The sequence below is a fragment of the Schistocerca nitens genome, chromosome 8 (genome assembly GCF_023898315.1).
Source record: "Schistocerca nitens isolate TAMUIC-IGC-003100 chromosome 8, iqSchNite1.1, whole genome shotgun sequence".
In the NCBI taxonomy this organism is placed as follows: domain Eukaryota; kingdom Metazoa; phylum Arthropoda; class Insecta; order Orthoptera; family Acrididae; genus Schistocerca; species Schistocerca nitens.
In genome coordinates this window covers 270,006,879-270,029,435 of record NC_064621.1, presented here as the reverse complement: position 1 = coordinate 270,029,435, position 22,557 = coordinate 270,006,879, and positions in this window count along the sequence as shown.

The window sequence follows — 22,557 nt, the reverse complement described above, 5'->3', positions numbered from 1 at the left end:
CTCCATCCATTGTGGTTGACCATATGATATAACGTTCCTTCCAGTGATTGGCTGAGCTTACGGAGACAAGGGGACATCAAAACTGCAGTAACTTCATGTGAAATAAGTGCTGTCTTTCAAACGGAGGTAAGATTTAATATTTTGACTATCACTGCTTATGATACCAAAAGGACTGTACTAACCTATCATGCATGATTCTTTTCACAGTCAAAATTGGACTAAGAAGGGACAATTTGACAGGCGTGTGCAATGCACGTTTCTCTCTCACCACAGTCCTGTTAGAAGATGTAATCTCCAATTAAGATCTCATAATATGTACTAGATACCTAAGACAATTTTCGTGAAAAACTAAACTATCTTATCTGTAATTACTCGCATTGTAATGCGATAAGAACAGATTTGGGAAGAGGTCAGACGATAAATGGGTAAAGGGGCGACAAGAGGGATGTATATACAGTTAGCAGTAAGGTCGTAACTGAGATAGATTTGGAGTTCGAATAAACTGAAACGAGAACATAGTCAATTCCTAAATCATTCTGGTCAGGTCGTTTTCAGGGACTGAAAATGCCAGTCGCCAGGCGAGTCTGCGAAGACTAGCAAATATTTCAATGGACTAAATAATTCAAGCAGACAATTTGTATCATGATTAGCATCGAAGTTTAAAACAGGAAAAAATACCTGCTATTCGAAGCAAACCCATTCCAGTAAATTTGGTTATGATACGCAGCCGTTCGTAAGGTAGTTCCAAATGTGTAGTTAGTTCAAATGGTTTTGTAATGTTAAGTTTTGAGTTTAGATTCCATCCAAGTTGACTGATATCTAACACACGGCCCTTGGTTTGGAAACGTGGAGCATGCATGGTGGGTCATTGGCACAATTTACTGCTGATCTAAGACCACATGTAACGCGTCAGTGTGGTTCAAGATGGATTGGGCGAATAGGCATAATGCCAGACTTCTTTATTTTCGTGGATGGATTCAGCTCACAACATAAGGATCTAGCACTCAAACTGATTATACATGGGGGTGTTTGATGTAATTTGCAAATAATTACAGACACGTGTGCAGTACCTACATTAAAAAGTACGGGCGGTTCAATTGTATTCTGAGGTGATAAAAGTCATGGGATAGCAACATGAACATACGCAGATGGGAGTAATATCGCGTACACATGGTATAAATCGGCAGTACTTTAATGGATCTGTCGTTTGTACTCAGGTGATTCATGTGAAAAGATTTCCTACGTGACTGTGGCAGCACGACGGCAATTAACAGACATTGAACGAAGAATGGTACATCGAGCTAGACGCATAGGACATCCCGTTTGCAAATCATTAGGGAATTCAATAGTCCGAGATCCACAGTGTCAAGAGAGTACCTCTCACAATAGACATTGAAGTGGCTGACGGCCTTCACTTAACGATCGAGACCAGCGAAGTTCACGTAGAGTTTCCAGTTCAAAAATGGTTCAAATGGCACTGAGCACTATGGGACGTTACTTCTGAGGTCATCAGTCCCCTAGAGGTTGGAACTAGGTAAACCTAACTACCCTAAGGACATCACACACATCCATGCTCGAGGCAGGATTCGAACCTGCGACCGTAGTGGTCACGCAGTTCCGGACGGTAGCGCCTAGAACCGCTCGGCCACTTCGGCCGGCAGTGTCTCCAGTGCTCACAGATAAACAACACTGCATGAAATTAACGCAGAAATCAACGTAGGATTTAATACGAACTTATTCTTCAGAACAATAAGACGAAAATTGGTGCCTTTACGATATCGTCTCTTGTGTTGGTGACCATGTTGGTTGGACCCTAGACATCTGGGAAAGCGTGGCTGATCAGATGAGTCCGAATTTCAGTTGTTACGAGAGCGGAAGAATGGAAAAGAAAATTAAGGATGTGCTATATGACGATCAGTTTGGTTTTAAATAAGGTAAAGGTACCAGAGAAGGAATTCTGACGGTGCTGTTGGTAATGGTAGGAAGACTAAAGAGAGAAAAGTGGACGTAAGCTGTAAGGGGAGATTGGTAAAATACAAGATGTACAAGAGCCAAGAGGGAGTAATAACAGTGGACGACCAAGAACGAAGCGCTCGAATTAAAAAGGGTTTAATAAATGGATGTAGTCTTTCGCTCCTACTGTTCAATCTGTACATCTGAGAAGCAAGCCGGCTGCGGTGGCCGAGCGGATCTAGGCGCTACAGATTGGAACCGCCCGACCTCTACGGTCGCAGGTTCGAATCCTGCCTCGGGCATGGATGTGTGTAATGTCCTCAGGTTGGTTAGGTGTAAGAAGTTCTAAGTTCTAGGGGACTGATGACCTCACAAGGGAACCTCCCCATCGCAGCCCCCTCAGATTTAGTTATAAGTTGGCACAGTGGATAGGCCTTGAAAAACTGAGCACAGATCAATCGAGGAAACAGGAAGAAGTTGTGTGGAACTATGAAAAAAATTTGTAAAGTATACAAACTGAGTAGTCCATGCGAAGATGAGCAACATCAAGGACACTCGGAGTCAAGGAGCGCCGTGGTCCCACGGTTAGCGAGAGCAGCTACGGAACGAGAGGTCCTAGGTTCAAGTCTTCCCTGGAGTGAAAAGTATAATTTTTCATTTTCAGTTTATGTGACAAACTCTTATGTTTTCATCACTTTTTTGGGAGTGATTATCACATCCACAAGAAAACCTAAACCGGGCAAGGTAGAAGAATCTTTTTACCCATTCGCTAAGTGTACAAGTTCGGTGGGTCGACAAAATATTCCTGTCAATTGACGCACATGCCGTCACCAGTGTCGTATAGAATATATCAGATGTGTTTTCCCGCGGAGGAATCGGTTGAACTATGACCTTGCGATCAAATGTTTTCGGTTCCCCTTTCGTCTACTAATCACACGGTTTTGCGGTGCGATCGCAAAACACAGACACTAAACTTATTGCAGTGAACAGAGACGTCAATGAACGAACGGACAGATCATAACTTTGCGAAAATAAAGAAAGTAAAATTTTCAGTCGAGGGAAGACTTGAACCAAAGACCTCTCGTTGTGTAGCTACTCACGCTAACCACGGGACCACGGCGCTCTTGAGCTCATAGTCTACTTGATGTTGCCTATCTTGCACATGGACTACTCAGTTTGTATATTTTACTAATTTTTTTCACGGTTCCACACAACTTCTTCCTGTTTTGTCGATTGATCTATGTTTAGTTTTTCAAGGCCTATCCACTGTGCCAACATATAACTAAATCTGAGGGGGGTGCGATGGGGAGGTTCCCTTGTCAGAAGTTAAGTCCCATAGTGCTCAGAGCCATTTGAACCTTTATTTTTCTTTTTCCTTTTTTTTTTTTTTTTTGAGAAGCAATTATGGAAAGAAAAGAAAGTTTCGGGAAGGGAATTAAAATTAAAAGTAAAAGAATATCAATGATATGATTCACTGATGACATCGCTATCCTGAGTGAAAGTGAACATGAATTACATGATATGCTATAGAGAATGAAAAGTCTAATGAGTAGAGAATATGAATTCCTGGAAAATCGAAGAAAGACGAAAGTAGTTAGAAGTAGCACAAATGAGAACAGCGAGAAAAATAACATCAGGATTGATGGTCTAGGTAATGAACATCAGAACTGATGGTATACTTCATGACCATCAATCTCGATGTTAATTTTCTTGCTGTTCGAGCTAGGCAGCAAAATAAACAATGACGGACGGAGCAAGTAGGACATCAAAAGTAGATTAGCGCTGGCGGAAAGAGCTTTCCTGGCTAAGAGAAGTTTCACACTGATTCCGTATTTCTGGATTTCCGGAAGGATTTTAACACTGAACCACACAAGCGGCCTGTAGTGTAATTGCGTGCTTCTGGAAGAGTCATTGAGTAAAACAGAAGTGATTTCTGGCGTTCCCTAAGGTAGTGTTATAGGCCTTTTGCTGTTCCTTATCTATATAAACGAACTGAGAGACAATCTGAGAAGCCGTCTTACGTTTTTTGCAGATGACACTGTCCTGTATCAACTAATAAAGTCATCAGTTTAGAAAAGATATTTATTTGGTGTAAAAATTGGCACTAGATAATAAATAACGAAAAGTGTAATGTCACCCACATGAGTGCTAAAAGGAATCCGTTAAACTTCGATTACACGATAAATCTGTCAAATCTGAAGGCCGTAAAATCATCTAAATACCTAGAAAACACAATTACGAACAACTTAATTTGGAAGGACCACGTAGAAAATTTTGTGGGGAAGGATAAGCAAAGACTGCGTTTTATTGACAGGACACTTAGAAAATGTAACAGATATACTAACAAGGGAACCTCCCCATCGCACCCCCCTCAGATTTAGTTATAAGTTGGCACAGTGGATAGGCCTTGAAAAACTAAACACAGATCAATCGAGAAAACAGGAAGAAGTTGTGTGGAACTATGAAAAAATAAGCAAAATATACAAACTGAGTAATCCATGTGCAAGATAGGCAACATCAAGGAGACTGTGCGCTTAGGAGCGCCGTGGTCTCCTGGTTAGCGTGAGCACCTGCGGAATGAGAGGTTCTTGGTTCAAGTCTTCCCTTGGGTGAAATGTTTGCTTTCTTTATTTTCGCAAAGTTATGATCTGTCCGTTCGTTCATTGACGTCTCTGTTCACTGTAATAAGTTTAGTGTCCGTGTTTTGCGACCGTACCGCAAAACCGTGCGTTTAGTAGACGAAAGGTCGTGCCTCTCCAATGGGAACCGAAAACATTTGATCGCAAGGTCATAGGTCAACCGCTTCCTCCACAGGAAAACACGTCTGATATATTCTATAAGACACTGGTGACGGCATGTGCTTCACATGACAGGAATATGTTGTCGACCCACCTAACTTGTACACTTGTCGAATGGGTAAAACGATTCTTCTACCTTGCCCGGTTTAGGTTTTCTTGTGGATGTGATAATCACTCCTAAAAATTGATGAAAATATAAGCGTTTGTTACATAAACTAAAAATAAAAGTCAAACTTTTCATCCGCGGGTAGGCTTGAACCAAGGACCTCTCGTTCTGCAGTTGCTCACGCTAACCACGGGACCACCGCACTCCATGGCTCACGTTAGCCTAGATATTGCCTATCATTTGCATGGACTACTCAGTTGGTATATTTTGCTTATTTTGTCATAGTTCCACACAACTTCTTCCTGTTTTCTCGATTGATCTGTGTTCAGTTTTTCAAGGCCTATCCACTGTGCCAACTTATAACTAAATCTGAGGGGGGTTCCCTTATAAGGAGACTGCCTACACTACGCTTGTCCGTCCTCTTTTAGAATACCGCTGTGCAGTGTGGGATCATTACCAGATACGTTTGACGGAGTACATCGAAAAAGTTCAAAGAAAAGCAGCAAGTTTCGTATTATCGTGAAATAGGTGAGAAAGTGTCACTGAAATGATACAGGATTTGGGGTGGACATTATTACAAGAAAGGTGTTTTTCGTTGCGGCGGAATCTTCTCACGAAATTCAAATCACCAAGTTTCTCTTACGAATGCGAAAATATTTTGTTGACACCGACCTACATAGGGAGTTACGATCACCATGATAAAATAAGGGAAATCAGAGCTCGTAAGAAAGATATATGTGTTCCTTCTTTCCGCGCGCTATACGAGATTGGAGAAATAGACAATTGCGGAGGTGTTTCGATGAACCCTCTGACAGTCACTTAAATGTGATTTGCAGTGTATCCGTGTAGATGTAGGTATAGATGTAGATGTACTACTATCAGAAACAGGTCTTAAGGTGAGGAAGAAATTTATAAGAACGTACATCTAGAGCACAGCTTTGTATGGTAGTGAAGCACGGACTGTGGGAAAACCGGAACATATAAGAATTGAAGCATTTGAGATGTGGTGCTACAGGCGATTGTTGAAAATAAGGTGGACTGATAAGGTGGGGAATGAGGAGGTTCTGTGCAACATCGGAGAGGAAAGGAATATGTGGAAATCACTGACAAGGAGAAGGGACAGGACGATAGGAGATCTGTTAAGACATCAGGGAATGACTTCCAGAGGACTAGAGGGAGCAGTAGAGGGAAAAAACTGTAGAGTTAGACAGATCTGAATGAATCCAGCAAATAACTGAGTTCGTCGGTTGCAAGTGCTACTCTGAGATGAAGTAGTTGAGCTCATTGTAAAGGTTTGTTCGAAACACAGGGGATTTTCACATATTCATATGATTACATTTACTGGACAGTTTTACACATCAAAAATAACGTTCATAATTACTGCACAAACAGCTCTGTCCAAAACCATGGAACAAGAGCTAGACTCAACTTCTATTTACAAAAAAAAAAAAAAAAAAAAAAAAAAAAAAAAATAAACATAAAACTGAAAACAACATTTTCTACCAAGGAATAAAACTGTACAATAAATTACCAAAAGAGATTGAAGAAATTGCATAAATACACTTATTTAAAAACGCAACCAAATAGTACCTATTATGTAATACATTTTATACATTGAAGGATTACTTATATAAAACAGATTAGGGGTTTCGTAAAAAAAATTATACAGGTAAATAATAATAATGATTATAAGACATCCTACATTCCGCATAAGCTTCACACTATGTTTCTTTCCTTCCCTTTTCCTTACCTATAAATACTTACCCTGAAGCTATTCATAGCAGAACACCGACACCTCTTCCTCTCTCTGAGCTCAACATTTCACTCATTATAGAGCGATGCTGACTCAATTTTGCAGGACTGCAAATTGTAAGTTGCGGTACAGAAAATGTCCCAGAGATCACCCGTGCGTCTGTGTGTGTTTTTGTCTGTAGTGTGTGAAGTGTTATGAAACAATGTGTATGTAGTATGTGCAGTGACAATAGGGGGATATTGATGAACAGTGTGGCATTACATTATTTAATAAGTAATTTGTGAAAAACGTATTGAATACCAGGAGTAAATCTAATGACTGTCTCTAACTAGGAGTCTGTAAATGTGTGTGTATACGAATTAGCTGCCGGCCGGTGTGGCCGAGCGGTTCTAGGCACTTCAGTCTGGAAGCGCGCGACCACTACGCCGCAGGTTCAAATCTTGCCTCGGGCATGGATGCGTGTTATGTGCTTAGGTTAGTTAGGTTTAAGTAGTTCTAAGTTCTAGGGGACTGATGACCTCAGATGTTAAGTCTCATAGTGCTTAGAGCAATAGAACCATTTTTGAACGAATTAGCTTATTTTAAGTAGGTCTAAACTTGTCAATACTTTGACATGTCCTATATCTTTGTAAAAAGTGATCTGCGGATAAATAAAGCTACTACTACTACTGTTACTACTACTACTAAGAGGCTGGCACAGGAGAGGAATTCGTGGCGGGCCCCATCAAACCAGTCAGAAGATTGGTGACACGCCCTACCCCCAAAATGAAGGTGTTGATTTTAGCGTTCAAGTGTTGCGCAGAACCCACGAAGCAACGAAGCTAAGCTGTTGTCAGGGCACTGTGGAAGCTGATGATGGCCCTATAATTGTGTGGACTTTCTTTACGTGAAATCAGCTTGGTTCTCTGGTCCGACTGAACCAACAATCACCTGGGAATAGTTACGCTCGGCTACTTGGAGACGATCTGTAGTCTTTCATGGACTTTACGTTCCCTAACTACGACGGAATTTTTATGGATGGTAATGTGTCATGTCACCAATCCATAATTGTTCCTGGTTGATTCAAAGAACATTATGGAAAATTCGAGCGAACGATTTGACCATCCAACGAATAATTATCACACATCTTTGAGAGGTCTATTGGTGCACAAAGTACTGCACCGTCAAGAATATCGCAGAGGCAGCATGGCTCAATATTTTTGCAGCGATTTTGTTGAGTCCATGCTGCATCGAGTTTCTGCATTACGTCGGGCAAAAGGAGGGCCGACACGGTTTTAAGAGGCATTTCATGACTTTTTTTCCCCTCGTTGTATATTGGCTTGGGTGAAGAAGAAATGTCAGAGTAGGTCAAGAGTGTATTTCGTGCCCAGTTCCGTGTTAAATTAATGAATAAGTTTACATTTACCACGTTGTTGTGGTCATCAGTCCAGAAACTGGTTTGATGCAGCTCTCCATGCTACTCTATCCTGTGCAAGCTTCTTCATCTCCCAGTACCTACTGCAACCTACAACCTTCTGAATCTGCTTAGTGTATTCATCTCTTGGTCTCCCTCTTCGATTTTTACCCTCCACGCTGCCCTCCAACACTAAATTGGTGATCCCTTGATGTCTCACAACATTTACTACCAACCGATCCCTTCTTCTAGTCAAGTTGTGCCACAAGCTCTTCTTCTCCCCAATTCTATTCAATACCTCCTCATTAGTTATGTCATCTACCAATCTAATCTTCAGCATTCTTCTGTAGCACCACATATACCATACACTAACCGTAACTAGATAAGTATTTCATATGAAGACAATAGCGGCTCATAACCACACACTGCAACTCATCTGTAGAACTGTTTTCCGGGAACATTTTTGTTTCGTTGCTGGGTAGTGAAAACTGGTTCAAATGGCTCTGAGCACTATGGGACTTAACATCTGAGGTCATCATTCCCCTAAAGCGTAGTACTAGTTAACCAAACTAACATAAGGACATCACACACATCCATGCCCGAGGCAGGATTCGAACCTGCGACCGTAGCGGTTCCAGAACCTCTCAGCCACCCCGGCCGGCTGCTGGGTACTCCTCTTGAGTCAGATTTTCGCTATTAATTCTGAGACACCACGTAGAAGTGGTTGACGTTGAATAACCTCCACGGTGGTTGGTGCAGCTGGGCGTCTAATGGTCAGGAAGGTCTGCAGTTCACTACTCTAGATGTAGTTTCAGCGATGAGGTGGATAGAAGCCATGAAAACAGCTTTCATATACAAGCATTTAATCCATGCTCAAATACATCGAAGAAAGAGCTAGATAGCATCGACGCCCCCAAGTCACAGGCATGAGTCAGTCGTTGAAGCGTGCTGGGTTAAGCGAGCGTCTTTTCTCATGGACAGCCGGTAGTGGCTGGGTGATTCGATGCTGACTCAGGGCCAAAAGAGGCAGTAGACGGCAGTTGGAGTGGGCAGCCGCGATGACTGATGCCGCTTCACATCTCTGTGCGGGGGGGGGGGGGGGGGGCAGAATCAGTCTGCGGCGGTTCACATCGCTGAAAGCTGCCTGTTCAGATGGTAGCGAACTGCAGCCTAGTTTTCAGTGTGGGAAAACGCACATAGACGAAGACGGTGGGGCAGCTATGTGGACCAGGCACAAACTATGGGACCCAAGTGTAGACGGCCAGCAGTATATGGATGATGGCCTACTGGCTGGGACACCATCCCAACTTTTTGTGATCAGCAGCCTGCTCCTTCACCATTTCTAATAGTAAACTGTTCTCGGCGTTCCCTCATAGCTGGCTGCTGGGGACCACTGATACTGCCTGCCTGGAGACTCGTAGGGGTCAGACAAAAAACGGAAACCTCACAAGAAATGCTGGTGGAACGTAAACGAAGATGCTAACGAGGTTGTACTGCTTTATATGATGACGAATGGCACCTGTGCAGGTGTCGCTCGCGAGCATAAACGTGTTAGTGTAGATGTAACTGCGTTACGTTAGAGCTAAATGAATTGGAATGCGGGAAAATTTTTGGTGCTCGTATGGTGGGAACTTCCGTAGGTAAGCCAGCCGTTGTGATACAGGGATAGTGGAAATACATCTCCGCTAAGTCACAATGCGGCGAAAATGTTTTTTTGAGTGATCGTGACGGACGGTCAACGAAGATGACTGTGACGAAGAGCGACAGCTGCAAAAATCACTGCAGAAATGAATGTCGCACACGTAAACCTTGTCAGTACCAAAACAACACGAAGGGAGTAGTATAAGCGGGAAATTGCAGTGAGAGTTGATATTCGAGAACTGCTCAACAGTGATGCAAATTCATAACAAACTTGATGCTGAAGCCGTTAAATGTAGGCTGTGGATGAAATGAAGGAAGTTGTTAGGTCAGATGAGTCTTGTTGCACACTGTTTGCAGCTTTTAGCCGAGTTTTCATTCCAGGATTTAAATATGCCGTGGGTTCGTGGTGATTTCGGCAGTCACACCGTAGTATTACATGAGTCCCACAGTTACTCCGCAAGATCAGATTACTGACAAGGATTAAGTCGTCAGTTTAGCTGACCAGGTCTATCCCTTGGTACAACGTTTCTCCGTAATATCTACGCTGTGTTCCTAGGACGCAGGGTCCCGTTCAAACTGGTCGCATCGTCGAAGGCTTATTTTGTGAACACGAGGATGCATTGGCGACTCCCATCTGATCAACAGAGTCATCTGATCTCAATACTCTTTACGTCTACCTTTATAGGACAGCTGCGGGACCTCGGCTGTTGAGTATAGAATGTCAAGTTGTTTAACTTTCAGCTTTCTAAATTTCCAACTTGTTATGTTATTTCAAATTTTGGAAATCTGTGTAAGTTACTGTGGGACCAAATTGCTGAGATCATCGGTCCCTAGGCTTACACACCATTTAGTCTAACTCAAACTAACTTACGTTAAGGATAGCACACACGCCCATACCCGAGGGAGGATTCGAACCACCGACGGGGGAGCCGCAAGAACCGTGGCAAGGCGCCCAAGCCCATGCGGCTATCCCGCGCGGTGGATTTTATTGAGCAACCAGTTTCTGCAATATGTTCCGCCTTCTTCAGGGCCCCCGACCAATGCGTAGGAAGATTCCAACCTCTGGTCCAGTCAAAAGAAGGCCAGCATTCAACTACCGGTATCCATAGATATTTGAGGCAGTCATCACCTGCGAAAGATTACATCAATGACTGGCACCCTTTTTAATCCAAGCACTTCGCTATTGGTCTTCCGCTCATGTTTTTCCATTTTGGTTGTTGTACATATTGTATATCACCCGTCGTTCCCAGTAGACTACGCCTGTTTTACTAGAATTTTGGACAACTTGCGCCATTTTATATTCTCGAACTTTGTAGGGCGATAAATCGAATTAAAATGTCTTGATTTTTCTTTAGTATTGCTTTCATTATCAACAGCACCGTCAGAATAGACTCTCTGGTGCACTCACCTTCCCTAAACACGAACGGATTGTCATCTAACACATCCTCAATTTTCTTTTCTATTCTTCTGTATATTATGTTTGCCAGCAACTTGGATGCATGAGCTGTTAAGCTGATTGCAGTGTAATTCTCGCATTTGTCGGTTCTTTTAATCTTCCTAATTGTGTAAATGATATGTCTCCGAAAGTCAGATGGTGTACTGCCAGAGTCACACATTCTGCCCACCAACGTAAATGCTCGCTTTTTTGCCACCTCCCCCAATAATTTTACAGATTCTGATCTTATCTATCCCTGCTGCCTTATTTGATCATTAGTATTCCAAGGCTCTTCTAACTTCTTATTGTAATACTGTACCCACTGTCTCTTCTAAATCGACTCCTGATTCTTGTTCTACCGCATCAAACAAATCTTGCCCCTCATAGAGGCCTTCTATGTACTGTTTCCCCTATCGGCGCTGTTCTCGACACTTAGCAGTGGAACTCACGTTGCACTCTTAATATTATCTCTCCTGCTTTGACTTTTCTTCTTTCCGACAGTCACTTCCTTTTAGATTTCTTCATGTTTTTCATACAGCCATTTCGTTTAACTCCCATACACTTCCTATCTACTTCATCCCTCAGCAACTTGTTCGTCTGTATTCCTGAATTTCTCTGAACATTTTTTTACTTACTTCTTTCGCCGATCAACTGAAGTCTTCTGCGTACTGAGCTACTCCTTTTTGCATTATCGATAGCCTTAGAAAATTTCAAGCATGTCTCCTCACTCCTTAGTCCTTACGTATCCCACTTCTTTGAATATTCATTCTTTATGACCAATATCTTAAACTGCAGCCTACTCTTCATGAATGATACATTGTGATCTGAGCTCATATCTGCTCCCAGTTAACCTTACAATCCAGTATCTGGTTCTGGAATCTCTGTCCGACCGTGAAGTAATTTAATTGAAACCTAGAGGTATCTCCCGGCTTTTTCCAAGTAAACCTCCTCCTCTTGTGATTCTTGAACAGAGTATTTGCTAATACTTGCTCAAAACGTATTACAGAGCTAAAAAAATCTATCTACTTCCTAGTACCAAGCCCATACACCCCCGTACCCCTTTCCTCTACACCTTCCCTACAGCAGCATCCCAGTCCTCCATGAATATTAAATTTTAATCTCCTTTTACGTACTGCGTTAACCGTCCAAGCCGGCCGTTGGTGGCCGAGCGGTTCTAGGCGCTGCAGTCCGGAACCGCGCGACTGCTACGGTCGCAGGTTTGAATCCTGCTCGGGCATGGATGTGTGTGATGTCCTTAGGTTAGTTAGGTTTAAGTAGTTCTAATTTCTAGGGGACTGATGACCTCAGATGTTAAGTCCCATAGTGCTCAGAGCCATTTGAACCATTTTAACCGTCCAATATCCTCATATACTTTCTCTTTTCCTTCATCTTCACCTTGCAAGTTCGTCATGTGTACACGATCTAGTGCTGTCTTTGTGGCTTTCTTGCTGATTCTGATGAAGACAACCCTACCACTGCACTGTTTACTGTAACATACTCTTTAACCTACATTCCTATGCACAGCGAATTCTACTCAAGTTATACCATTTTCTGTTACATTTTCATTTTTTCTAGGTTCCCTACCACGTTGAAGCTTCTGATATTCCGCGACCCGATTCATAAAGCGTTATCTTTTCATTTGTTATTCAGTCCTTTCCTCATGGTCACCTGCCCCTTTCCAGTTCCTTCCCGGAGATCCGTGAGGCGCGGGGTGGCGCAGGATGGGGAGCGGGGTTGGCGCTGGGGGGGGGGGGGGGATATTCCGGAGTCTTTTGCCAATGGAGATAACGTCATGATGCATTTTCATTTACCGGACACATGTCCTGTGGATACACATTAAGTCTGTTTAATGCAGCGGTTTCCTATTTCCTTCTGCATGCCGTTGATCATTACTGATCGTTCCGCATTTAGGGACAGTTTCCCACCCTAAGGGCAAGAGAGTGTTCTGAACCTCTGTCCGCTCCTCCGCCCTGTTTGACAAGGACATTGGCCGAACATTGCTTGGATACTGGCCACCCCGTGTTATATAACAACACCCACATATTGGCATGCACGTCCAGCTATTGGGACAGTGTTATTAAGGAGGCAGTTGAGATTAAATTAGCGAGCACCCTCGTTAACAGGGATGGAGGATTCAGTTTAAACTCTGTTTGGAATCCGGCTCTCTCTCTTGTCAAAAAACAGAGGAACACATTCGATCCTACCTCACCTGCGAATTCGTAGTCTTACTATCGATAGCTTTGACTTTGGTCATCTTTGGTGGCACTAGTGTTCAGTGTGTGTGTTATCTTTCCTGCTTCAGTCCGAGAACCGAGGTTTTAATTTTGCAAGCACGTCGCCTGTCCGTTTCATTTAGCCTTCAAAATGGCGGGGTGTTCTCCCGCCGAAATAGCGGCGGCCACTGAAATTGTTACCTGGCTGAAATCCCGGAAGTTATTTGAAAGTTGTATACGCCAGGAGAAGCTCAGGTCTGATAATGCTGATGATTATTGAAAATTTAATCTTCTTCAGGGTACAAACCTGCACGGACGTGTATAAGGGGGCGTCCAGGGGTCCGGATCTCCCCCCCCCCCTCCTTAGTTTACACAAAAAACGCCAATATTATAAGAATACTCGCTTTTGAAACCCCGTGCCACAAAATAATCGCGCACTGCGCTTGGTTGACGTAGTGACAAGCTATGGAGGACTAAGGCTGCAAAAAAATAGCTGTGCCCTGCGGCGGGGTGTCTACCCCCACACTCACTATGTGTGCAACGGAAGTGAGTGCAATCTTGCCAACCGTAGCGGAATAACGCTTCGCGTATTGGAGTTTTTTGGCCTTCGCGGCATAGCGGCGAAATTCTGAAATTGTTAAAAATGTAGCGGAATTCAACTTTCTTTGGCGAAATGTAAAACCCTCGTAAATTTTACCTGCCAAATACAAAGCATGTAATATATGCACAGGAATGCAGATACCGAACAATCTTTCTGCATGATGGCAGATATTAAAACTAAAAGGAAGTACTTGTTGAAAGAATGACTAGACATCCAAAACAAGAACCGTTATTGATCATTATTATATTTCGTAAACAATTTCGGAGGAACATTTCCGTAAGTTTGATAAACGTATCAGTTATTATCTGGGAACTGAAGGTAATCAAAATATTGCTCCATCAACAAATTCATACATTTCACTGTGATTTTAATAAACATTGAGAAGTTTCACACACACAATGCTAAAAAAACCTTGTAAATAAATTCCTTAAGCCTTAGCCAGTTCAGATTCCATATAAAGTGGAAAGTTACCTGTCGCATCATACTACAATTACTATATTAACAGCAATTATTTGAATGAAGCACGATATTCAGGTCCAACACTGTACACTGTCGTCCTAGCTGCCGCTGATCGTTAAATGACCCAGCTGGAAAGATATGGAATATTTTTGTTTATAGCTTAAATTATTTATTTAGTTTGTATATCGTCAGGAATTATATAGACTATATCAGAGTGACGAAGTTTCGGACGTCGTGTGTTAAGCCAGCTTAAACTGTGCGTGCGTGTGTTTAGTTGTTAAAATAGTCGTGGTTGAAGAAAAAACTATGAAACGGGCAAGACAGAAATCCATTCTGTTTTTTTTCTAAAAAAGAGACACAGAATTCTGATGCACTTCTTTCGAAAGAGAGTGGCATGTCACCACGTGAAGCGGAATCCCAGCATGAAGAAGCGGGACCATCCAAAAAACCTAAGGATGAAGCAAAGAAAGGTGAGTCGCCTATTTACCATTATAAAAAGGGTTATATGATTTTGAGCCGCAGTTTTGTAAAAAATAAAGAAGAACCTTCTAGTTTAACATTTAATTACAAGTGAAGAAATGGGCCTATCGCAAAATACATTACACCAATTTTTTCTAGTTTAATTCTGCGTTAGGTTATTATATGAGAGAATTTGGTTATTATGTTTAATAACTATTTTCTATTTATATTTATAGTAACAATTGCCAGGATTAAGGGCATTTTCCCTAGGAACTACTTACTTCAAAACTCTTGAAACGTGTTAGTCTGATGTTAATGAAATTTCATGTGGTTAGAGGCACATGTATTGGCAGTGTAAATTTCAACTTACAAAATTATTCAATCATTTATTGAAAGATTCAAATAATTTTTCTAAAATAAGTTTTCCATGGCCAATATAAACATAGAAAGCTTGTGATTGTTTTGGAGCCCTCTTTTTGTGGCACCTAATCTTGAAACTACGGTCACTGAGACTATACAGTGTGATATAATTTTATGAAGTTTAATATCGAATAATGCTTGCAACTTTTTTCATGTTGAAGAAGCTTTTTTTTGCCTGCAAAAAGGGTGACTGTTCATTGGCTGAAAAGTAAATGTGACAAACAGTGGCTGATAAAAAAATTTTGCACTCCTAAACACACCGTAACATAAGCGCCCCACTTAATTTTGCACGTTTGTTTTGGTCACTCTTATTCACGTTAAAGATACTTATACAATTGTCAAGCAACACCAGCACAAAAAAGTTTGTAAATGAAAATTTCCAGTTGAAAATCGTACCATATTGTACACGAGCAGAAAGCTTTTTACTTTAAACACAACACTGACAAACAGACTAGCTTGGATTACTTCACCAAACTGTGCTATGAGATAAAATCGTTAAGACAAGACTGACAATGCAGAATAATTTGATTTCATTGTCCCATCTTTCTCTACTCTCAATGAACGTTAACTTACAAGCCGACAGCATTCTGGCAATAATAACTTTTCAAAACTCGATTCCAGAGGAAAAATTTCCATTGAGTCGCCAAGTACACTAACAATATTTCAAACTTGTATTGTCGATTGTCGTTGTTACGGCTTGTTAAAACTACCAGGTTATTTCACAATATTAATAATTCTTGTCATATGTTAGAGCAGTTATTTTTAAAACATAAAATATTAAATAGAATGCAAAAAATGCCGACCTCTAAAGCTACCGCCATAACGCCCGTGCCTTGTGGGCCTATACGTAAATCCATCTCTGATGACAAAGGTACAGCAAAGTCAAGTTCACAGCCGTTGAATCGGCAGTAGCAAGTACAAGTCGGCCGACTGCGAGTTATTCATGTTCTTTGTCTAGCTGCTGCCATCCTCAGTGATCTAATACAGAACTTTGCGTATGAAGCTACTGAGAAGTGATTGTTGTGCCAAGTTCTTTTCATTGACACATTGTATGTTGTACAACTGTAGGTCTTTTAATTTCGAATTGTCTATGAGAACTGATACGAAATAAGCAGCTACAAATGCCATCATTCAACATGAAACTATCAATTTCGCAAAACCTGCAGGCTTTGGTACACAAATGACAAATGTAGTCTTAACACTTCATGCCGAAAGAGCGGCTTCTTCCTCTCGCACCGCCCCTGACACCTCCCTCGGCTAGGAGATGGTAAGCGGAACTTACTTCCCCTTTTGTTTTCCTTGTGAACAAACTTTATTGTAGGTTCTAAAACGGAGACCTCATGGGTAGTGGATTTTAGAATTTTTTAATATTTATGGTACGTGAAGTACACAACTGAAATAACAATCAGCCAAAGCCATTCGATGCAACTCTCAAAAATTCTCGAGAAAATCGACTTTGAAGTTTTGCAATTATATGTAAGTACCAATAATTAACACCGCTGTCTCAGCTTTAAGTGTAGCTCAGGTGGTAGTGTACTGGCCTCACAACCATAGAGTCGGTGTTTCGAATCCTGCCGTGATAGTTTTTTTCCGTTGTGTTCAAATACTTCAACAATTTTAATATCTAATGGCAATTTTTACGAAAAATGCACATATTTCTTGTTTATTCGTAACCTTCATTATTTTATAAATTGCCCTCATACGCGTCCAACATCACAGTCGTTTTTTTTTTTTTTTTTTTTTTTTTCCAGAAGGGTATCTAGCGCAAGCCTCGTCAAAACACAATCTGCTTCGGCAACGTTGCGTAGAACGCGTACAGCCAACACCTTCTAACAGACAGGCCTTACAAGAGCCGTGCGACGTCACGCTGTTAGCCGACTGGCTGGCCTCTACGAGAGCCACCCAACAGCCAGCAGCTACGCGAGTGGCGTCCTACCGGCGTGACGTGGCACGGCTCGTAGGGAGGCCTGTATGTAGGAAATTACGAATAAACAAAAATATGTGTATTTTTCGTAGCAGACTGTCTGCATTGAACAGGAAATTCCAAAAAGTTCCAAGCACTCATTTAAACAAATTGCTTAGATTCTTTTGCAGAAAACGGAATACAAATTATATAAATATGTCAAAGAAGAAGAGCTGTACAGCTATTATTTTGTATTATCGGTGTTTTGGAGGTTATTTTGGGCGATATTATCAATGAAACAGAAATTGCACTAATGCTGGATGTTAGTGGAGGACTTCTATAGCTGTCAAATTTATAGTCTATCACAGCTCAATAACATGCATTAGTTTTGACACTGACCACTATGTAACACGTATGCACTATCCTGTCACAGGTATTTCAGGAAGTGTGTCAAAGACATAACCATGACAGAAAAACATCTGCAGTAAAGTAACAGGCTGTTATTTATTGTCCATTACTATAGCTAGTTGTACACCAGCGGAAATGGATTCGTGTTTTGGTAGTGTTTCATTTTCTTCTTCTCTTTTACAGCTAGGGTGGAACTATCTCCAGCTAAGTACATACATTATGACATTGGGAGATTGTCGGGCAACGTCCAGCCAATAATGACGAAAAGCTGCGAGCATTAAAAGAGCCTTGGACCCCACCGGATACTTTCAAGTTTCCAGTCACTGGCAAGAAGAACCTTTCTTATCAACGTCATTGGACTTCCAGGTACTCATGACTTGTTTATTCAGATATCATGCAAGGAGCATTTTGCAAAATATATGTTTTACTTGGAAAAATGCAAGACGGCCGTGGTCATCAGGAACTTGGAGCCTTTGTTAGTAAGCCATTTACTAACTGGAAGAAAGCTTTAGACAGCTTTAATCACCACGCTGATACAAAATATCATAAATTTGCTGTCGAGCAGGCAGCAAATTTTATAAAGGTCATGGAGGGAAAAGCTCTTAATGTTACAGAGTCCATCAGTGTGGAAAATAGTAAAATTGCTGAAGAGAACAGAAGCAGATTGAAAGCTATTGTAGAAACAATTCTTCTCTGTGGAAGACAGGAAATTGCTCTGAGAGGATGCCGTGATTCTGGAGAAGTTGGAATTAACGAACCTGCACATAATGATTATAATTTTAGAGCGCTACTTCGTTTTCGTGTTCGATCCGGTGATGAAGCACTTAAGAATCACGTACTTACGCAAAACATCCACAGTAGAGCCACGTATACCTCTTCAGGAATTCAGAAAGAAGTTATTGAACTGTGTGGTAATTCTATTGAAGCACAAGTATTGAAAATGGTCAAGAAGGCAGGTTGTTTTACTGTAATGGCTGACGAAACCAATGACGTATCACGCCAAGAACAACTAGCGTTATGTTTACGATATGTAGACTGCTCACCTGGAAAATCGATTATCAGGGAGGATTTTCTTGACTTTATCTACGTGGAAGATGTTTCAACGCAAGCATTGGCAAACACGACCATAACACATCTCTTATCTTATAACTTGGATATGGACAAATTGGTAGGGCAAGGCTTTGATGGCGCTGCAGTAATGAGCGGCCGGTTACGAGGCGTGAGAACAATAATTGCAGAACAATATCCGAGAGCACAATTTGTACACTGTGTGGCACATGTTCTTAATGTAGTTCTTGCGCATTCGTGTAAAATACCTATGATACGGAACTGTATTGGAACAATAAAAATATAGTAAACTTTTTTCGACAATCTCCACTTCGGGACAACCTTTTGAAGAAAATTTCAGATCAAAGGGACTCATCTCATTCAACGCTGATCTCCCTTTGTGAGGCGCGGAGGCCCGAAAAGCACGTGGCTGTTGCCAGATTTTCAGAAATGCTTCCTGTAGTACGCGCAACACTTGAGGCCCTTCAAGACGCTGCTAGTAGGGATGTCGCCACTGAAGTATACCAACTGCAGACTGCCATGGAGAATAGCCAATTTATCATGTCGCTTGTTATATTACGAAAAGTTTTTTTCATATACAGCTAACCTGAATAAAGCAATGCAGAAGGTCAATGTTGACCTGATGAACACTTCCAGTTATGCGAAAACAGTTAAAAGTACTCTACAAAATATTCGGGATGAAAGTGAGTTCTTAGTCCTTTCGAGCAGGCAAAGCAGATGAGCTCAAGTGACATAACTGTTCCAAGAACGACTGGAAGGAAAACGCAGCGCAGCAATGTATCAGGAGAAACTGCTCAAATATATAATCGTCGAAATGTATTTTACCCTTTTATTGAACATGTGATCACAGAACTTGATGCTCGTTTTAATCCACATGAAGCAACAATCGAAGGAATTCAGATGCTTCTGCCTGAGAAAACCAATAATGACTACAGGACAAAAGAATAGCTTAACCCTAGGATGCATGGTGCCGAAAACACATATGAATGCATATGCGGGACCTCCAAGGCCCTGCCTTAATTAAAAATTTTCCTCATTTCATATAATCATTCTTTGGAGTTAAATTTATTTCTGTCAAATTTATTGTCATATTGAAAGATTCCTAAGATACAGTAACAGGATTTGGTGGGCCTGATTAACATTTTATTAATTTTTTTTTAAAACTCTAAGAGTAAATTTTTATTAGTTACATCCATTTACATACAACATATACAAATAATTTTATTAATTCACTTATAAGTTGCAGTTTACATTCTATACCATTTTTACAACCAATTTCTTCAATTAAAACATACTCATTATTCACAATATTATGTATATAGGCAATATTTTGACAAAACGTTATTATTCATTGTTCACATAAATTTGGATTCTTCTTAGTTTTCAACATGTGACAAACAAGAAGCACAAATAACGCCACTATGTTCCTTACATATGTTGGTTTTACATTTAATGCATGTCATAGCACTTTTCCTGTGTTTATTATATGGACAATAATTGCATCTTCTTCTTTTTCCTGAAACAGGTAGTTGGTTCAGCAATATGGCATCTTTTTGAACACCGCATCTTTGCATGCCATCAACGATTTTCTTTGGAAGGTTATGGATCTGAATACTAAGTTCCATTAGTGGTCTTACCATTTCCTCTGCTAAACCTCTTAGGAAAAAACGCCTTTTATCAATTCTTCCACTATGGTATGTCAGATGTTGGGCGGAAAATAAAGTTTCACTGTTCATTGTTGTGACGTCCATCATATTCATCCATAATGCGAAAGGCCATCTTCTTGTTTGTCTCTTGCAAGTGTAATAACTAATTTTCTGGTCCATTTGATCTACTCCACCCTTCGTAGAGTTATAGAACTTTATTATATCTGGTTTCTTTTTTGCATGAGTTTCATCAATGTTTCTGTCACAATGCATTGTGCTAATGAGAACTAGAGACTTTTTCTTTTTGGGAACATCATTCACCTTTTTAATGTCACCTCTAGATGCAAACAAAGAGGAATGAATCGCTCTTGAGGCAGATGGTTTCATCTCATTAGGCATTTCTGGTATATTTTGTTTCATTGTTCCTATCACTGTAATTTGCTTCTGAAGCATCTCTTCTGCCAGCTGCACACTAGTAAAGAAGTTGTCAGCAGTAATATTTTTTGATGATCCTTCAATGCTTTTAGCAAGATCTTTCACCACATTCAATCCAAGATTTTTGTGAACAGGTTAATAGGGCTTCCTTCCGTGTAAACAATTCCGTCTGAAGCATATGCAGATATATCACATAACTGAAATATTTTTATACCACACTTGTCTGGTTTAGAGGGCATATACTGGGTGAAGCTGCATCTTCCACGGAATGGGAACCCTCGAATCTATTTACTGACATGGTGGCCTTATATGTAGGATTTGCCTTTTCATTCAAGAATAATTCTCTAATAGGGACATCCAAACTCTTCTCAACACCAGAAAGCCGTAAAAGACCAAGAAAACCCTCCATTTCAGCAAGCGAAACGTTTTTCCACGTTTTTCCACGTTTTACCACGTAAAGCAGCCACTCTTCTGCCTTCAATATTTGTGCAATTGATGATTTCCTCCAGTATTTCCTTGGAGATGAAATAGTCCCAGGCATCCTTAGGTTTACAGGTTTTCAAACCCCGGGCTGGACCAGATGCCATCTTTACAATATTATGGACAGGCGTACCAAAAGCTGCAGGAGGATCTAATTTACAAATCTTTCCATTCCGACTAATGTATGTGTGGTCTTCTATACCTTTTTGTGGTGGTTCTTCATTTTCAGACTCTGATGAAGTAATATTATCGGAAAGACTGTCATCTGCCTAACTGTTCACATCTGCAGGTTCATTGGCTGATTCTTCACTACTTCTTAAAAAATATTTTCTTCCTCTCAAGAATCATCATCTTCAAACCACTGAGCCACAACACTTTCAGAATTAGCTGCATGTGTACGTACTGACTCTCTTGCTTAGCGTGTCGAACCCATAGCAAAAGGCGTGCCTCTCGAACAGCAGCTTGTGTAGCACTAAACGAGCCATACTTGTAACAATATGGGCCTTGCAGCAACAAACAAACTGCAGTAACAATGAGGCTGACAAGAGCAGCACAGGATAACAATACTATGCAATCGTAAAACATTTGATAGCAAAAAGATCAATAATACACCGACATCGCCAATATGTGAAAGTTGTGTGTATTATTTTTTAGTTATATTATTACTACTACAGCTACTGCTGCTGTTGGCACTCCTGTTGCTGGAAATACCACTACAGTTATTGTTAAATTAATAACTGCTCCCAAACAAATGTTGAAGACAATATAGGCTATAGAACATTTATAAATGTGTGAGGGCTTCGGAAGCCCTGCTTATGCATTCACGGTGTATGGGTAAACGTATTAAATTATAGACTTGATAGGAGGAATGTCACAGTGTTGGTGAAAGAGTACTGGAAAGCAGTTTGAAATCAAACAAAAAATTACAGAATTTTTTTAAAAATGAAGACATACATGGGCCTCGGAGGCCCTGTATATGCATCCTAGGATTAAGAAGATAGCGCAAATATTTCTTGGTGAGAATGTAGGCACAACAATTCTGAGTGAATACGAGATATGGCACAATCACTGGAAATCTGTAGAGGAAAAACCTGTCACTGCAATAGAAGTTATTGATCAGTGTGATGAACTATTTTTCCCTTCGATAAAAAAGCTTCTTATCATGTTAGCCACACTCCCAGTGTTGCATAAGGAATAAAATGGGAGGTGAAACACTTACTGGTCTTGCTCTAATGAGTGTTCATCGTGATCTGACGGTGCAACTAGATTGTGAAGAAATTATTAGTAACTTAGCAGCAAGACGTAAAAGGCTAAATATAATACTTTCAATTAAATAAAAAATTGTTATTTTTAAATTAACTTACGACCTGTGCCAACGTGTCACAA